This window comes from Macaca fascicularis, chromosome 5 (assembly GCF_037993035.2).
Source record: "Macaca fascicularis isolate 582-1 chromosome 5, T2T-MFA8v1.1".
NCBI lineage: Eukaryota > Metazoa > Chordata > Mammalia > Primates > Cercopithecidae > Macaca > Macaca fascicularis.
Genome location: NC_088379.1, coordinates 174,600,235 through 174,619,166, shown reverse-complemented (window position 1 = coordinate 174,619,166; position 18,932 = coordinate 174,600,235). Strand labels below are relative to the sequence as shown.

At 39.8% G+C, this 18,932-nt stretch overlaps 1 long non-coding RNA gene and 1 pseudogene across 1 annotated transcript in view; one reads left to right on the top strand and one right to left on the bottom strand.

The window, feature by feature from the left end:
- Positions 1-18,932, bottom strand: part of LOC135971040 (uncharacterized) — a 60,162-nt gene that overhangs the window by 503 nt on the left and 40,727 nt on the right. The window lies entirely within an intron of this gene.
- LOC102119109 (prostaglandin E synthase 3-like) overlaps positions 1-18,932 on the top strand; it is a 147,601-nt pseudogene that overhangs the window by 117,823 nt on the left and 10,846 nt on the right.

Genomic DNA, 18,932 nt, shown 5'->3' with positions numbered 1-18,932 from the left:
GTCTGCCAACCCATCCTTGGGTTTCTATCACTGTGGATTACTCTGCATGTCATAGAATGTTATATACATTCAAGTTTACAATGGGTTTACTTTTCTGTATGACTTCTTTCAGTAAGCATAATTATTTGAGATTTCTCCATTGTGTAGAGTATGTCAACAGTTTGCTCCTTTCCATTGTTGAGTACTGTTCCATTGTATGGATATATCATCATTTGTTTATTCACTCTGAAAAATTTAAATACTACAATTTACATTCCATTCAGTGGAAAAGAAAAACAACAGGAATTAGACTCAACTCTTCCAGGAAACATGGTTAAGAGAGCCAAGAAATTAATCTAGGATAGCGGTCCCCAAATTCCTAGGCCCCACTCCTAGAGATTCTGATTCATGCTATTTTAACAATCTCTTCCAGTGACCCTGATGCTGAGCCAGGTTTCAGAACCATTAGTCTAGGTCAGGGGTGTCCAATCTTTTGACCTCCCTTCCTGGGCCACATTGGAAGAATTGTCTTGGGCCACACAAAAAAATACAGAAACACTAATATACTAACAATAGCTGATGAGAAAAAAAGAATCACAAAAAATCTTATAATGTTTTAAGAAACTTTACAAATTTGTGTTGGGCCACATTCAAAGTGGTCCTGGGCTGCATGCAACCCACAGGCTGCGTGTTGGACTAGCTTGGTCTAGGTTATAGCTGGGGCAGTTGTTACAGCAGACAATGCCACAGCCACAACAGGCACAGGTTAGGTGAGGTATAGAGGTAAGGAAAGGCCAGGCCAGGCACAGTCAGACCAAGTCAAGCAGGATGGAACTTGCTTCAGACAGTCAGGGCTGGCTGTTTTCTGACAAAATGGCATGTGTCACTGCCAGGACAGCAGCTACACACTACAGGGTCAGCAAGTGCTGATGGAGGAGGCCAGTACCTTGGATAGCTCCCTGTTGGCAAAATTGCTTCACTCAAGCCCCAGGTCTTTCATTCTCAGACACCTGGGTTTATGGGATAAGCTCCACCCCCAGGACACCTAGTTTGGCCAGTAAGAGAGCTTCATATACATGCTGAACATACTTCCTGTAGCTAAGAGAATTATGCTTATTTCCGCACTACCACCACTACCACCACCCGAGCTTTTGATCTCTCTAGCAAACAGGAAAGACTCATAGGATGCCAGTGGGGTGACCATGACCCTGGGAATTCAACAGGATGCTTTTTGTGGCAGGGCATATGGTAAATTTATTGTTTCCAAATTGTTGAATGCCACACCCTGCCAAACGTCTCTTCAGTGATTTTTAACACTAGCTGAAATATTAAAAACAGCTACTAACCGAAGGATCAATATAGATAAACTGATACCTGAACACTTTTAACTGAGAATAATCATTGATCATGACCAATGACACCTTCATTTCCATGACAAGTCTGCAACTAAATAAAAGAGATCATGGTATTGAAAAGACCTCTTAATGGAATATAAATAATATTTTTACTTAGCCTGGTGTGGTGGTGTGCACCTGTAGTCCCAGCTACTCAGGAGGCTGAGATGGGAGAATCGCTTGAGCCTGGGAGGTTGAGGCTGCAGTGAGCCACGATCACACCACTGCACTCCAGCTTAGGTAACAAAGCAAGACCCTGTCTCAAAAAAAAAAAAAAAAAAGAAAAAAAAAAAGAAAAAGGTACTGTCTTGGGCATTGATATGGAAGTCCAGAAAAGAAGAGTCAATGGTTTTAGAAGCAACTGTGTTATTTATTTAACAATCTGAAGCCTCAAACACAAAAGTAAAATAAAGATATTCACAATGACAATTTAAACTCAATCTTTAATGCCATTTTTGTTCTTCAAACTGGTTTTAACCCAACCCACAACCAGCAGGCAACACAGAACGAATTGGATACTGAGTCCAAGAACAGGATTATTAGTACTAAGAACTGACAAATCTGGTAGCTTCCATGGAATCTCTGAAGCAATAATTGCTACATGGACTTTAGCTTGGAGAGCTATTATATATTAATATATTAATAGAGTTAACATTATGTTAAATATATTATACCAATATATGATACAGATAGAGTAAAAATCTAAGAAAACATCAACTGGGATAGCTAGAGCTGATGATTTAATGTACCTTTATATGAATGTGTATTTTATCTATATTAAAATCTGTATTATCCATATTCGTCCTTCATTTAAAAATAATAAAACAAAATAAACGATTCATGTGGGAAAATGAGTCTTTCCTCATCATAAAAGCTGATCTCTTTAAGGATACTTAATTTAAATAAGGTGGTAATTTTCCCAGACAGTTACAATGTATAAAGTTCTCAAAAAGACATGAGAGCCAAGAAAATGCATTTATGGCACCTCTAAAATGTAATAAAAAACAGACCAGTTAGAGCAGCACATTCCCTCAGTCATATTCTTATTCTTCCCCTTCCGTTATCCCATTAAAGCAAAAGCATAGAGAATCCAATCAGCATCAAGTTTGGGCATAAGTAGAACAAACTTAAAGAGTGAAAACCATCATCTTTTGCCTCTGAATTTTTTCTTTTCACATTGATTCTGAGTCACCATCATGTAATGAGAAATTAGGTGATCATATTGAAAAATGTATAAAGCCACTGTCATCCTGCCTAAAACACACACTGATGTGCCAGAAATGACAGCAGAGACATGAACTGATGGCTGCCAAGGAGAACTGTGTATGTCTCTGCTGCCCACGCTATTGAGGTAGGGAGGGGAAGACTCAGTGCTATGGTTTGAATGTATGTGTCCCTGCAAAATTCATATGCTGGAACCTAATCACCAAGGTATGATATTAAAAAGTGGGGTCTTTGGGAGGTGACTAGGCCATGAGGGCTCCACCTTCATGAATGAAATTAAAGTCCTTCATGAATGAGATTAAAGTCTAAAGAGGCCTCAGAGAGCTGCCTTGCACTTTCATCTCTTCTGCCATGTGAGGATGCAGCAAGAGGCACCATCTTCATCTTCTTCTGCCATCTCTTCTTTATCTTCATCATCTTCTTCATCTTCATCATCTTCTTCTTCATCTTCATCATCTTCTTCATCTTCTTCTTCTTCTTGTTCTTCATCTTCATCTCTTCTGTCATGTGAGGATGCAGCAAGAGGCACCAACTTCATCATCTTCTCCCATCTCTTCTCCTCCTCCTCCTCCTCCTTTTTCTTCTTCTTCTTCCTCTTCCTCCTCTTCTTCTTCATCATCATCTTCATTTTCATCTTCTTCATCTTCTTCATTTTCATCTTCTTCTTCATCTCTTCTGCCATGTGACGGTGCAACAAGAGGCACCATCTTCATCTTCTTCTGCCATCTTTTCTTCAACTTCATCTTCTTCTTCATCTTCATCATCTTCTTCATCTTCATCTTCTTCATCATCTCTTCTGCCATGTAAGGATGCAGCAAAAGGCACCATCTTGAAGCACAGACTAAGCTTCTCCATATGCCGAATCCACCTTTGCCTTGATCTTGGACTTCGTAGCCTTCAGAACAGCTTTCTGGATAAATACAGCTTTTTTATTTATTAATTACCCAGTCTGATGTATTTTGTTATGGCAGCAGAAACTGGCTGTTATTCGGGTTTTTTACAAAGGGTTAATTTGGTATGTGAAGATTTGTTTGTTACTAATTTTCTTCTAACTTCTGGTTGTGGAGCAAAATTGCATGAGAGTTAAAATACATGAGTCAATACCTATTCAATAAGTATTAATTGAACACTTTTGTAGACCAGGGAAATTGCCCTAGACCCTACCCTGGAACTTATGGAGTTTATTCATCTAAGGCAAGACAACATTATATTACAATTATATCACATAACATTATGTTCAATATATCATATTAAATAAATGTATGGTGTAGAGTAAAAATCTAAGAGAATGTCAACTGGGGTAGCTAGGGCTGATTTAATGTGCCTTTATATGAATGTGTATTTTCTCTACATTAATTATCTATATTGATCCTTCATTTAAAAATAATAAAACAAAATAAAGAATTAATTTGGGAAAATTAGTCTTTTGTCATCACAACTGATTTATATATGCTTACCAGCATTCATGGGTTTACTAGTTTGAACAGCATCATAAGCTTATTTACTATTTAGATGAAGCATTTGAACTCAATTTTATCATGAATAGTTTTTTCAAATATTTCCACACTTTAATTACTACTCCGTTATAAGAAGTTGATTTTTTAAATTTTCTCTAAGTTGTAAATCTGTTTTGAAGTTGGTGATGTTGAATTTGATCACCATATCCAAAGAGTTTGCATGAATGCAGTGTTAAAATAACCTTGGGCTGGTTTTATGTGAAATCATCATTTCACAGCAGTGTTTCTCAAAGAATGGTCCTCAAACACTTGCATCAAAGTCACCCAAAATGCCCATTACACATGAAGCTTCCTGGACACTGCTTCAAATATATAAAATCAGTGTTTCTGAGAATAGAGCCTCCCCAGGTGATGCATGTGCATAGCATGGTTTGCGGACCACTCATTGTTGTAGGCCAAGAGAGTGAAGGCCGTTATCAATTAGATATATCACTGGAGGCTCTATGAGTAAACAGCAAACTGTTCTCATGAAAGCAGGATGTTGCCAAACTGACAAACTGCGTTTGCCACCCAGAAGGAATGCTGAGGGCAGTCACACCCCAAGTGCGGTGTTTCTTGTGATTAGGTACATCTGAAGCCTGTTAGTAATAATACGAACCTGTAATCAATTAAGCAGCTGACTAGTCGTTACCTCCTCCTCCCTGCTCTTGCTACCCAATAAATACGAAGGGCTGTAGAAGCTTGGGGCAGCTGCTTTTGCTCACTAGAAGCAGGCAGCCCTTTTCTTCTTCTCTTCTTCTCTCTTGTCTTTTATCTTCTTCTTCCCCACTTTACCCTTCCTTTAAAATAGTTACTTTTGTCTTAGGTTTTCATTTCTATGTTCATCCCTTTGTTCGGTCTTGGAATGATGGTCTTAAGTAGTAACAGCAGTAACTGCTGTAATGATGGTCTCAAGTAGTAACAGCAGTAACTACTGTAATGATGGTCTCAAGTAGTAACAGTGGCAGTTGGTCACAACTGATGTGCAGAATGGAACCAACTTGTGCTGATTCTCATTTTGCCACTTTGCTCATTCAATATAGTTGCCTTGGTCTTTCATTTATTTGTTCAATGAAAACTCATTGCACAAACACCATGAATAAGGCATTCAGCTGAGCTCTGGAGAAACACCAGGGGATAAGACAGAAATGTTCCCAAGAAGCATGGACCAATTCTATCAGGGAAAGCAACCAACAAATAATTTCATAACTAATTGCTCAATTGCAATTTTGACAGGTGCTACTAAGGAGAAATAAGAGGTATTCATACCAAGGGGCATTGACTCAGACTCAGGGCTCCGGGATGTCATCTCTGGGGAGGGCTGCTCAAACAGGCGTCTGAAGATTGGGAAGGAAAGAGCAGTCTAAGAAGAAGAGCATTCCAGGTGGAGGGAACATACACCAAGGCTCTCGGGAAGGAAGAACTAAGGTAGGGAATGAAATCAATAAGAAACGCAGCTGCTAGAATGAGCAAGCTCTCCAGACTTTTGAGACCAGTTGAGAATTTTGGATTCTATCCTGAGAACAATAATAATCCATTAGAGAGTTTTTAATATATCTGCCTTGTCAGTCAGTTCTGCAACTGTGTAAATGGAGGAAAGAGAACAGGAGCAGTCTGAATATAGTGAAGGCTCAGACAGGGTTTAGCCCAATGGCGATGAGGCAGAAATGAGGAACTATGCAATGGAAATACAGCTGGTAAGTGAAGATGTTCCAATTATGTCTGATGAAGGCAGTGTCCTGGAACATTTTAAGGACATTGAAATCTCGTCTACCAAATTTTACTAATTTAAAAATAACTCTAACAACATATATTGCCCTTTATCATCAGTGACAGCCATCCATGAGAATGAAACTAAAAACACCAATGCACATCCAAATTGTTCATTCCATCCCATGCCACCAAAGGACTTCATGTGGTTTGTGGCTGCAGCCCTTTGCCTCTAAAGAGAAGTTAGATTTGGTTGGGGCCCCCTCTCTGGTGGGGAGCAGCACCCCATTAACATGTAAACTATAAACATGGTGGAGTTGAGGAGTACGACACTCAGCCCCAGGAAGCTATTAATCTACAGAGTTAAACACAGGTTTAAGTCAAAAGGCAATGTGTTATTTTAAAAGAAGCATCAACCACTATTTTAGTCAAAAACACACAGTGAGAGTAAGAGAAAAAAAGCTTCAAAGAAAACATGGGATGAAATCATTTTGGAACTTGTAATCTATAATATGTCAGTCCCTCTTTTTATCCTGGGCCATAATAAACAACAAAGCCCTTTACTTTCCATCCTCAGCACATTGACAATGTGGTTTGAGACTTTGATTTGGATTATGGGTTGCAATAGCTGTACTTTGAAAACACAGTCACCTATCACCGAGATTCTCTGCTGATAGAAAAGTGTTCGTGACAACCATACTTCAAAAGCTAACTTCATTTATTTGAACATCACTAATTCAAAATCTGTGAAATTCAGTCTGATTTGAGGTTTACATTTAATATGATTATAATCAAAAACTGTATTAAGCACATTTCTAACACAAACAAGATTGGAAGAAGAATGTTTAGAAGAATTCTTCCAAAATTATACTGTGTGAATTCACTTATATGACATTCTAAAAAAGGCCAAACCATAGAGAAGTAAAACAGAATGGGGGTTGCTGGGGGTTAGGGATGGGGGAAAAGATCTGACAGCCTTCAAGAGGAAGGAATTCTTTGGGGTTTTAGAGTTGTTCTGTATCCTGTTTATTTTGGTGGTTACAAGAATCTATGCATGTGAACTTTATTAAGCACATTTCTAACACAAACAAGATTGGAAGAAGAAGATTAGAAGATGAAATATTTCAAGAGTAGTCACTATAAAAACAATTAATGTACTATTCACAAGTGTCATATCTATTTAATACAACAAGGACAGTGGGGTCTCTAATAAAGTCCCTGAATATCTGAGAAAACATAATAGGCTTTCTTTTATAGCTATAGTATGATAATTTATTATTAATTGACATATATAGTTAGTTAAATATATCTATGTATATACTTGCCATACATACTACAAGAAATTACCAGGTTTTGAAGAATTGGACATCAAAAAACATTATCTAAACATAATTGAACCTTCTTTTCCTTGTATATTTGTGTTTTAAATTTACCTATAGTAAAAATGTTGATGTTAAGTTCTACGAACTATAACACATGCATAGATTCTTGTAACCACCAAAATAAACAGGACACAGAACAACTCTAAAACCCCAAAGAATTCCTGTCTCTTGAAGGTTGTCAGATCTTTTCCCCCATCCCTAACCCCCATCAACCACTGTTCTCTTTTACTTCTCTATGGTTTTGCCTTTTTTAGAACGTCATATAAATGAATTCACACAGTATAATTTTTGAATCTGCCTTCTTTCACTTAGCACGATTCCTCTGAGATTCATCCATATTGTTGCATACATCTTCTTTTGAGGATTCTCTCAGTAGTACTTCACAGCCTCTCGGGCCATTAATATCAAAAACATTTATATATAAAGTGACAAACATGTGGAAAGTATAAGAGGTAAGATGTAGTTAGTTCTGTGTCACAATGCAGGTTCCTTGAGTTAAATAAGATTGCCATATCAGCTAGCTTGTTTGCCATTTGTTTCTTTCTAATAAAAATGTCACATAGAAAAACAATGGTAGTTATTTGACTGCATATTGGGCCTCTGCTCAATGATTTTCAAGGCTTTCCCATTGCCTGTCAACTGAAGGCCAAACTCCTTCTCAACCAAAGTTCTCGCAGAACATTTTTTTCAATCTTATCTCTACCAACTCCCTCAAGTAACCTACTTTCAACCAAACTGGGCTATTCCTTCCTCCCTGATGTTCTTCTCAGCTTTGCAACATTGTGCCGACACAGTCTTCAAGGACCTGTTCAAATGCCACCTTCTATGAATATATGCAGTCTTTTCTAATTCCTCCTTTCTTTCCTCAAGGCTGCCCCTAACTGGGTTTCATCTCCAGCTCACACACATAGCATGCTGGGGTACTCTCCTTTGGCACTACTTGTACCTTGCCTTGAGGTAAAGGATCTATGATCCTGTCTCATCACCTCCTTCTCCCATTCCCTCTACTTCTTCCCCACCACCAGCCCCAATAGATGGTGTGCCCCTTCTGGGAAAAGCCCCGTCTTTCTCATCTTTGCAAGCACAGAGCACACAGCGTAGCATCTTCGATTATTATTAATGTGACACTAAAGAGGCATATTACAAATAAATGTCTGGCCCTGGAAGACATGACAGAGGAAAAACCAGACATCTGAAAACTGACTGAAAAAGAAAATATAGCAGTTGTGACTATGATGCTACTAGGAAAATATTTCGTAGTCTATTCCTGGGACAACAACCATATGACAGCAGTTTCTGAATGAAAATTTTGAAATTGTAAAAAATTGCAAACTACTGGTGTTTCATCTTCTGTTAAATAGAAACACTATACAGTTAAGATTGCAGTCTCTCTAGAGGCCACACATGCCATCTCAATGAAATAAAACCGTTTTCCTTGCTAAAGTGACTCATGGAAGCTGGTTCACCCAAGGATCAGAAAGATGGGTTACACTTCAGATTCTGAAACACCACTTAGCAACTGGTTACCTGTAACACAGTGAGTCATCATCATCTCGCGATCCTGCATGTGATTGGACCTCCCCAACTGGTTCACAAACACTGTGCAGGCAGGACTCACATCCTAGGCTTCGTTTCATCTTGGGTGGTGTCCATTGATTCCCTCCCTGTCCCCACCTCCTCCTACCATGTCCATCACCCACATGTACACACTTCACAGAAGAGATACACCGAATCTCAAAACCACCCCAACTCTTTAGGCATTTGAGCATCTGAAGTACAGTCCCAATCATTTCCCCATTTCCTAAAGTTACAGTCAGCCCCACAAGGGTGGTACATGCTTCCTCCAGCTCCTCCTCTTTGTCAGGTTCAAGATTTTGGCAATTTTTAGCTTGGCACTTGTAAAAGGATGGCAACAGTCCTCTCACAAAACCAACAGTAAGGCCAGGCTTGGTAGCTCACATCTGTAATCCTAGCACTATGGGAGGCCAAGGCAGGAGGATCACTTGAGGCCAGGTGTCCAAGACCGGCCTGGGCAACAGAGTGAGACTCCATCTCTACAAAAAAACTAAAAATTAGCTGGATGTGGTGGTGCATGCCTATAGTCCCAGCTACTTGAGAGGCTGAGGTGGGAGGATCATTTGAACCCAGGAATTCAAGGCTGCAGTGAGTCATGATAGCACCACTGCATTCCAGCCTGGGCAACACAGAAAAACCCTATCTCTAACATTAATTAATTAAAGCAGCAATAGTCAGGGGGACAAAAGAACAAGGTTCTCATTCCAGTTCCACCTCTATCCAGACATATGGCCTCGTAGAAGTCTCCAGACTGCTCTGGGCTTTGGCTTCCTTGTCTGTAAACTGACAGGTTGTATTAGATGTATCAGATATCTTTGCCACATTCCAGTTCTGATACATTGTTGTTCTAACCTTGGTGCACTCTTACATCCCTAAGGGGCAGTTCGAGTCTATATTTGGACTTGCTTTTCATCCCTGCCTGGTTTCCCCTCTAGACAAAGCTCTGTCCAAAGAGTATGCTCTGGGCTTTCTTTTTCTCTTATCTAGCCTTTGCTTGAAATAGGCAAACAGGTATGCTCTATTTGGATAGCCCCACAGAGAAATCTTTGGAGTAGATAATAGGACAGAAAGAAAAATTCTGTTTCATTTTGTCTGGTTTCTAATGATTTCCAACTTAGAAAATTGATGACACGATGGAAGTCTCATCAATATTGCACACACATAGCTCTCGGGAACTGCAGATTCCAGTGTTCACGGACCATCAATATCTCAGCTGTTAATAGATAATAAAAATTATTAGATCTTGAATTTATATTCGACTGTTCACATAGCTGGGGCTCTCATGAATAACTACTCTCTCTAGCACTCAAGTCCTTCCCTGGGGGTGAATGAGCCACTGGGGAGGATTCATTCACTCCCAAAGGAGCTTCTGGGGAACTGCCATACTCATGCCCCCATGAGGGAGCGCCAGGCCCCTTTCCTAGCATCCCCTGTGAGGAAGTCAGAGTTCCTGGAGTTTGAGAGAGTGGGGGCTGGTGGCGCACAGGCACATAAGCCAGTCAAACGGCCATGGACAACAAGAGGTGCTTTCTCTCCATACCGCAAACCTTCAAGCCTCACCCATCCAAGAAAGAGTTCCTACTTTTTGATATACCATAGAGTGGCTCGACCTTGGCCAAATCACTTACTCTCCCTGGACTCAGAATGTTTCAATAAATGTATAAGATTTATAAGCTCAACCACAAGTGTCCATAATCAGAGTGTTGAGAAGAAAGTCATATGCTAAATCTTCTGTTTCTCTTTCTCTCCGAGGACCTTTCAAAAATCCATCCTCAGTAGTTATAGCGCAAAGTGCTGCATCTTCAGACTTCTACAATCCTTTAAAATAAATGAAAGAAAGGGTTCTGATGATACACAAACCTTCATAGAAGTGTAGCTATTTTGGTTAAGGAAGGCATACTCTATGCCAAATGCTGTCAGTACACTATCTCATTTGCTTCTCAAAAAAGCTGCCACAATACTGTAAATTTGAGTATTTTAGGTATGAGGAACATCTCTAAAAGTAATAATAATAATAGCTAACATTTGTTGAGTATTTACTCAATTACTGCTATAATTTGAATGTATGTGTTTCTCCCAAATTCATGGGTTAGAACCTAAGACCCAATGCGATAGTATTAAGCGGCCTTTAGGAAGTGATTCATGAACACTTGACTTTCATGAATGGATTTGGTGCTGTTATAAAAGAAGGGGGCACTTGAGGTATCTTATGTGAGGATGCCCCGAGGAGGTGCCATCGATGGGACAGACCTCACCAGACACTGAATCTACTGGTGCCATGGTCTTGGACCTCACAGACTCCAGAGCTGTGCAAAATAAATTTCTACTGTTTATAAATTACTCATTTTGTGGCATTTTGTTATAGCAGCCTGAAAAGACTGAGACAATTACTAAGTGGTTGGATGCATTAAATCATTTAATCCTGACAACAGACCTATAAGGTGAATTAGTTCTGTTATTATCCCCTTTTATAGATGAGAAAAATAAGCACAGAGAAGCTAAGTAATTTGCTGAAATTCCACAGCTAGCAAGTATTCCAAGTGGTCCAGATCCAGGGCCTATCCTCTTAACCACTAAGCTCCATCTGATCAGTGAGGGGAAGAGAAGGGCTGGCAGATTCAGCAAATACAAATACAAGATATCCAATTAAATTTGCATTTCAGATAAAAACAATGGATAATTTTAAATACAAGAATCTCCAATGTAACATTTGGAAAACACTTAGGCTGAGAAAATTATCTGCTGTTTATCCAAAATTAAAGTTTGTTGGACAGCCTATATTTATTTTTACTTTTTTTTTTTTTTTTTTTTTTTTGAGACAGGGTCTTACTCTGTTGCCCAGACTGGACTGGAGTGCAGTGGTGTCATCATAGCTCACTGTAGCCTTGAACTCTTGGGCTCAAGTGATCATCCCATCTCAGACTCCCTAGTAGCTGGGACTGCAGGTGCACACCACCAAGCCTGGCTATTTCTAAAAACAATTATTTGTAGAGACAGGATACTGCCATGCTGCCCAGGCTGATCTTGAACTCCTGGGCTCAAGCAATTGGTTCCACCTTAGCCTCCCAAAGTGCTGGGATTATAAGCATGAGCCCGCCGGGCCAGCAATGTTTTTTAAGTATTTAAAGATCCCAGTTAGGAATAGGACTGAGCGTAGGGTAAGGAGAAAACGCAGAATGGCAATAGATAATCGTTAGCAAGGGGATTCTTAACCCCCTAATTCCCCTGTAACAAATGGGCCACAGTCCCACCATGAACCAGGAAGATGACATTTATGTTTCTGCTCATAGGACATGTTTGAATATTTACTCAAAACATACTTAGGTTCTAGGACCACTATGGTAAACTGCTGGAATTTTTTACAAGTCCTCTGTCTTAGAACATTTTGGTGGCTTCCCTTTTAATACTAAGTGATGTATGTGATTCAGATAAGTTTGTCTGTATTCCCATAAGTCTTGACATCACAGAAGTGAATCAGCAGAAAACCGCCATCTTTAACACATTTCCTATTCACTGACAATCATCCTGGATATAGTGCTCAGTGTACGACAAAAGCTTTCTCTCCCTTCTTAGGACAAAACATTTTATGGGAAGAAGAGAATCTTGGCAGAATCCCATTGTTCAAAATGAAGATAACAGTGTACAGATTTGGCCCATTGCAGGAAAAGAAGCATTTCACCCAGAGGCCTGATGCTTTAACCCACAGTCGGACTTGCCAGTTGAGGAGAGTGACATTTAGTGAGACTTCCTCTGCAGGGGGATTCAACTCCTGGCTCCCCCACTTAATAGCTCTGTGGTCTTCTGTAAGGTATTTAACCCTTCTGTTTTCTCGTCTCTAAAATAAAAACAGTAATAGAAGCTACCTTGCAGCTTTGGAAGGAATTAATGATCTAGTCCATGTACAGTGCTTTAAGCAAAGTGCCTGGCCTGTATAAACACTCAATGAATGTCACTACTGTTGTTATGATTGGTCATTTGACTCCCACCAATGTGCCCTCTCACTGGCCCCTTTGTAGAAAAACATACTCTGCCCTTGGGTCAGGTCCCTTTAGATAATTTAACTGCATTCATTCTCAGAGTGACCAGGAGGGTTGGCAAGAGCAGTTGTCATATAACTGGATTCATGGTATGTAAATATGCCTATAACTAGACCGCAGTGTTCTTAGGGAGTTCTCAAGTCATGGTTTGTGTATATCTTTTAAAAAATCCGATTTGCACACATATTTAAACATTTAAGACCTTATAGACTATTGAAAGAAACAGTATTTTTTAAAGAAAAGCTTATTTGTTCATGAGGCGGTTTGTTAGTAAGTATTTAGCAAATAGATTTAGTATGAAAGTAGTCTTCATCTCCTTGTCCCTTAATTAAATATTTACACTTTTCCAAACTAGTTAAATGAGACTTAAAATCGGATCTTAAGGCAAAAACAACTCACTGCCTTTAATATCACTATTTAAAATGCTAATTACATCGCAGATAAAAAGAATTAAAACTTTTGTAGCTTAAAAATAAATGGAATTCCAGAGTCAATATCATATAAATAGGTGCCCATCTGGTCAACCTTAGGATTGCCAAGTTTCTTCTCTCTCAATTGTTTCCTTGTTAACAAGAGTTTAAACAGCTCCCTCTTGTGGTCTAAAAAGCCATTGGCAATCCAGAGCTAGGTTAACTTATCTGTCGTTTTATTTGCTGCAGATTGATTTACTGCATTATATATTGTGTATTTGCTACAGCAGTGGAGGAGAAGAACAGTAACAGAGGACAGGGATGAATGTAGTTGCCTGTGGGGTTAATATGGACACAGTTCTAATGTTTCATTCAAAATGTCACTCTGGGATCGTGTTTATGCTGCTTGTCATTCGGGAACTGTGTTTCTTAAAATGAAAGAATGATCTTTGGCCACAGCAGCTTATTAAGTGAATGTTTGCCTGCCTTGATTGATTGAGCTGCAAAATGCTCAGAAATCCTGATACCCAATCTACCTATTTTCAGCTGAAAAGCTTCAGATCCAAAAAGGTGTAAATGAAAAGTCCCCTTCATTGACATCTCATTTACATGTTCAGGTAAACTTTCTCATAGCTCCTGAGACTCTGCTTTCATTTGTTCATTTTCGGAGCAGCCATTACAAACATGACACTGTGCTAGACGCTGCAGACACAACAGCAAACAAAAAGACCCGGCCCCACGGTGTCCACAGTCTAGTGGGAAGACGAGCATTAGACAGTTACTCTAACAGTTGTGTTGGTAAATGCAATAAATGTTGGTGTTAGGTGTGGCAATCACTGCCAATGAAAATAACAGGAAGATTTAACGTAGACAAGAACATCGGAGGTGGCCTCTCTGAGAAATGACAGAGCGGGAATTTGCCAGGTCAAGGGAGAGTGGGAAAGTAAGTAGAAAAACATCACATATACCAACGTTGAGGACAAGGAAAAGCTTGACTCTAGGAGGAACTGGAAGAACAAAATGGAGCTGCAGACGTGCCCAGAGAGGGCAGGGGATGGTGTCAGGCACAAGCCAGTTCACACTAGGCCTTGTGGACCACGTGCAGGCTGTGAGCACTATCCCAAATGCACTGGGAACTCATGACATGTTTCAAGTATGTGACTAACTAGTATAATCTGCTTTGTTGTAACAGTCCCGCCAGCCACATAAGTAGACAGGAGGAGACAGAAGCAGGAACAGAAGTGAGGACATGGATCAAAAGACAAAGCAGCCTTCAAGCAGGAATTACTGCCCGTGGAGGGAGCGAGACTTTAGATAGATTTGAAGATGACATTGACAGGATTTGGTCATGAGATAAAAGAAGCGGTGAGGGAAAAGGAGGTTTAAAGATGAATTCCAACACAGCAAAGACCATGAACTATCTTTGATGACAGACAAAAGAATATCGATCAATCTCACAACTGATGTTTAATTAAGAAGCCAGGCAAGACCAAGAGTGGTGGCTCACATCTGTAATCCAAGCACTTTGGGAGGCAACGCAGGCAGATCACTTGAGCCCAGGAGTTCAAGACCAGCCTGGGCAACATAGCAAAACTCCATCTTTACAAAAAACACAAAAGATGAGTCAGGCATGGTGGTGCACACCTGTAATCCCAGCTACTCAGGAGGCTGAGGTGGGAGGATCGCTTGAGCCTGGGAGGCAGATGCTGCCAGTGAGCCGTGATTGCATTGCTGCACCCTGGCCTGGGTGACAAAGTGAGACCCTGTCTCAAAAAAAAAAAAAAAAAAAAATTCATAGAGGAATGCATCCTGTAGTTTCCACTGTCTCCCTTCTGAGAAGTTGCCAGGTTCTCTTTTGTACAAGTCTGCCTTCCAAAATCACAGCAAGGAGAACAAACATGAAAAAATCAAGGCCTAAGGTTTGAGTAGTAAGAGACAACCAACCAATGAAGAAATTTATGTTTAGTACCTTGGTTGTTCAAGGAACTGCTTAAGCTCTGAGCAGGAGAGAAAGGGAATGTACATTTCTAAGCATTCTATTCAAAGTAACATAACCTGAGCATTCTGGCCAAGAGATTAAGAGAAGTAAAAAAATCAGAATTCATATATTTTTTTCCATAGAGATGCTTAATGTGAATATATGTTGAATAAACCTATGCCACACAAAACCATAAAAAATATTACTTTGAATTTCCTGCTTATTTCATGCCCATTGTATCACAAAGTTTTCAGTCACTGGTATGAAATCAAAATAGATTTTTCTGGCCCCAAAGCAGAAAGCATGTTCTGGTTAGGAAAAGAAACACCAGCCTCTAAAATTGTCTGAGAGTTAGAATGAGTTCGAATAAGGAGCCCACGCCTTTCAGCCGAGAAAAACCACATTTGAATGTGGGAGATCATTTGAGGACATTATTGGAGAATTTCCCATAGAATCATCTGACACAAAGCGGGGAAGAAAACATAATTTCCATATGAAACAGGAAACAAAATATGAGGAAGAGAACCAAGAGTTAAGAGTGCACTTAGGTGGCTTAATTTGGTAATTCATTTCAAAGATAGACAAAAGGAAAGTGTTTAAACAGAATTGCTTTATTTGTTCTGACAGCTCCCAGCCTGAATCAGAAATCTTTACCATCTCTATCCCATAAAGGGGAAATAATTCTTTTCTTTTGGGCAAGAAACAAATGTTTTCCCATTTGCTTTAGATGGGGTATTGAATTGACCATTTCAGATTTTGGTACATTTGTCTCATTCTTCATAATTAGACTTCAGAAAGAAAAGAAAAACAAGACTGAATCCTCAAAGAGAAGATAGAAAGATTCCCCAAGTCCAAGAGAGACAGATAAAATCATGACCCCATTTTACTTATAGCGTTTAACATCACAAGCTGTTGTGCAATTGCTGGTTTCCAAGCAGAATCCCAGAAGAGCAGATGTGAGCCGGGGCGGACACAGTGGTGAGCCTCCCTTTCGGGAAGGCAGGCCTTCAGCTGCTGGGGGTGCTGGCAGCACTCTGGGAATCATTTTCCATCTAAAAGAGCCAAATCACTCAAGGTCACCCCCTCCTTCTGGGGGCAGCCTGTGTCCACTGAGTGGTGAAAGTGTGGTATCAAAGTCCAGCCCCCGCCACTTGAGAAAATTCAAAAAGGGTTTCAGTTTCAGCATTCCCCATAGGGTCAGCTGAGGCCTTTGCCAAGTTCATCATTACCACCCAACTTTTCCCTTGCACTTTCTTGCTTCCTTTCCTGCATATCCACAGGCATAAATCCAAAGAATGCTCCTTGATAAACTTCCTGCCTACTGGCCTCCATCTCAGAGTCCACTTTCCAGGGAACATTACCTGAGACACTACCAAACTGCAGTACTTTGTTTGTTTTCCTAAATGTAGAGGTGAGGGCTGGGTGCAGTGACTCACGCCTATAATCCCAGCACTTTGGGAGGCTGAGGTGGGTGGATCACTCCAGGTCAGAAATTTGAGACCAGCCTGGCCAACATGGTGAAACCCTGTCTCTACTAAAATATAAAAATTAGTTGGGTGTGGTGGCAAGCACCTGTAATTCTAACTACTAGGGAGGCTGAGGCAGGAGAATTGCTTGAACCCAGGAGGCGGAGGTTGCAGTGAGCCAAGATCACGCCACTGCGCTCCAGCCTGGGCGACAGAGCAAGACTCCGTCTCAAAATAAATAAATAAATTAATTAATTGATTGATTAATTAATTAATGTATAGAGGTGAGGAATGGGAGAGTCTTAGTTCTGACTTCTAATCATCGTTTATCTTTCTTTTCTTTGGGGAATTTGAAGGGGTGAAATTACAAAAGGTTCCAGTTAGCAACATTCAGAATCAATCTCAAGTGATTACAAACCAAGGGAATCCTCAGGCAGGCTATAAATTAATCTCTAAAAAAATAAGGAATTCAAGAATATGATGCTGCCAACCTTCCTGAAATTCTCTCTTTCTCTTGCTGGGTGCTGAATTCTTCTGGCTCTCCTCCAACCTCTATGACCATCCATTTCCTTGTGCCTTTTATTGTATTTATTAATGCATAGTGAACAGTTGAAATGTATGCAGAAATCAGTGAAAACATTAACTGTGATATAGAACTATTAAAATTTTTCTTTCTTCCACATTTCTACAATGATGAAAATAAAAGAAGATGTAAGTAAAGCATTCACTTAACAAACGGCTATATAGTGAACACATTCTACATACCATAGATGGTTTAGAGTTGGAGAAAGAAAAAATGATAACAGACATTCCTGCCTTTAAGAAGCTTAACCTCTGGTGCAGAGTCTCAACCCTATCATATCCAACACTTATTTTTAAAACAAACACTTTGTAATGCCTCCATTACAATTTTGATATAAAATTCATAGGTATTACATAAAAATTTTAAAAAACCAATATAGTGCCCTAATTCTAGCATAAAACATAAAAAGAAAGCAAATTTGCTCCTGTGACCTGTTTCTACTCCTAACACTCAGACACCAAATGGGTGGGCGTTTTCCACACCAACAATCAATTCTCCAGCTCTCCCCATAATTGCTCGATGGGTTCTTCTTGTTTGCTGCACAGACAAAACCACTTCACTGAAACCATGGGATTTCAGTAAAGAAAGAATTTAATGAACTCCAGGCCAATCATGTGGGAGAATGGGAGTTATGATTCAATCTGTCTCCCCAAGGCCCATAGGTTAGGGTGGGCAGGGAACTAGGGAATGAGTGCTGCTGATTGGTTAAGGTTGCAGTTGCAGGGGTGTGGAAAACAGTCCTTGTATGCTGGGTCCGCCTCTGGGCTGGGGGCTGCTGGACCAGTTGAGTCATGAGTCATGAATCATGAGTCTGGGTAGGGTCAGTCTGAAAAACACCTCCAAAGACCAATCTGATGTTTATCTATAGGAACAATTGAGGAAAGTCACAAATCTTGTGACTTTGTAATGCCCCCAATTACAATTTTGATATAAAATTCATAGGCAATATAATTACCTAAAATTCTAAAAACCAGTATAATGCCCTAATACTAGTATAAAATATAAACAAAAAGAAAGTTTGTTACTATGATCTACAATATGACTCCTGAGTAGTAAGGATTATAGAAAGTATGCCCACATTTTAGCAGAATTCAAGCCCCTTCCATAATCTTAACCCTGTGGCTTTTCATTACTTTTACAAAAGCAGTCCCTGAACAATGTCTACCCAAACTACCTAGAGTAGGTGCAGATCTCATAGGTTAAGAACAGCATCCCACAAGACTGACCTGACTTCAAATGCCAATCACAAGTCTAGGCCATCCATACTTCTGACTGACTGGCTATAAAACGGGGATTCCCACAATGCTCTCCTCAGGTTCAAAAATTTACTAGAAGGGCTTGGAAAACACATTACTTACATTAACTAGTTTATTATAAACAGTATTATAAAGAATACATATGAACAGCCGGATGAAGAACCTTGGCTTCCACAACCCTCCTTATCGTAACTCAAGCATTTCCTTCTACTGACTTCACATCTTTAGACAAAGCTTTAACTCTTTCAACCAATCGCCAATCAGAAAATCTTTGAATCCACTTATGACCTGTAAACAATCTCTGCTTCAAGATATTCTGCCTCTTTAGGCTGAACCAATGTACACGTTCGGTGTATTGAGTTATGATTTTACCTGCAATTCCTGTCTCCCTAAAATGTACAAAACCAAACTATAATCCAATTGCCTTGGGCAGACTTTCTCA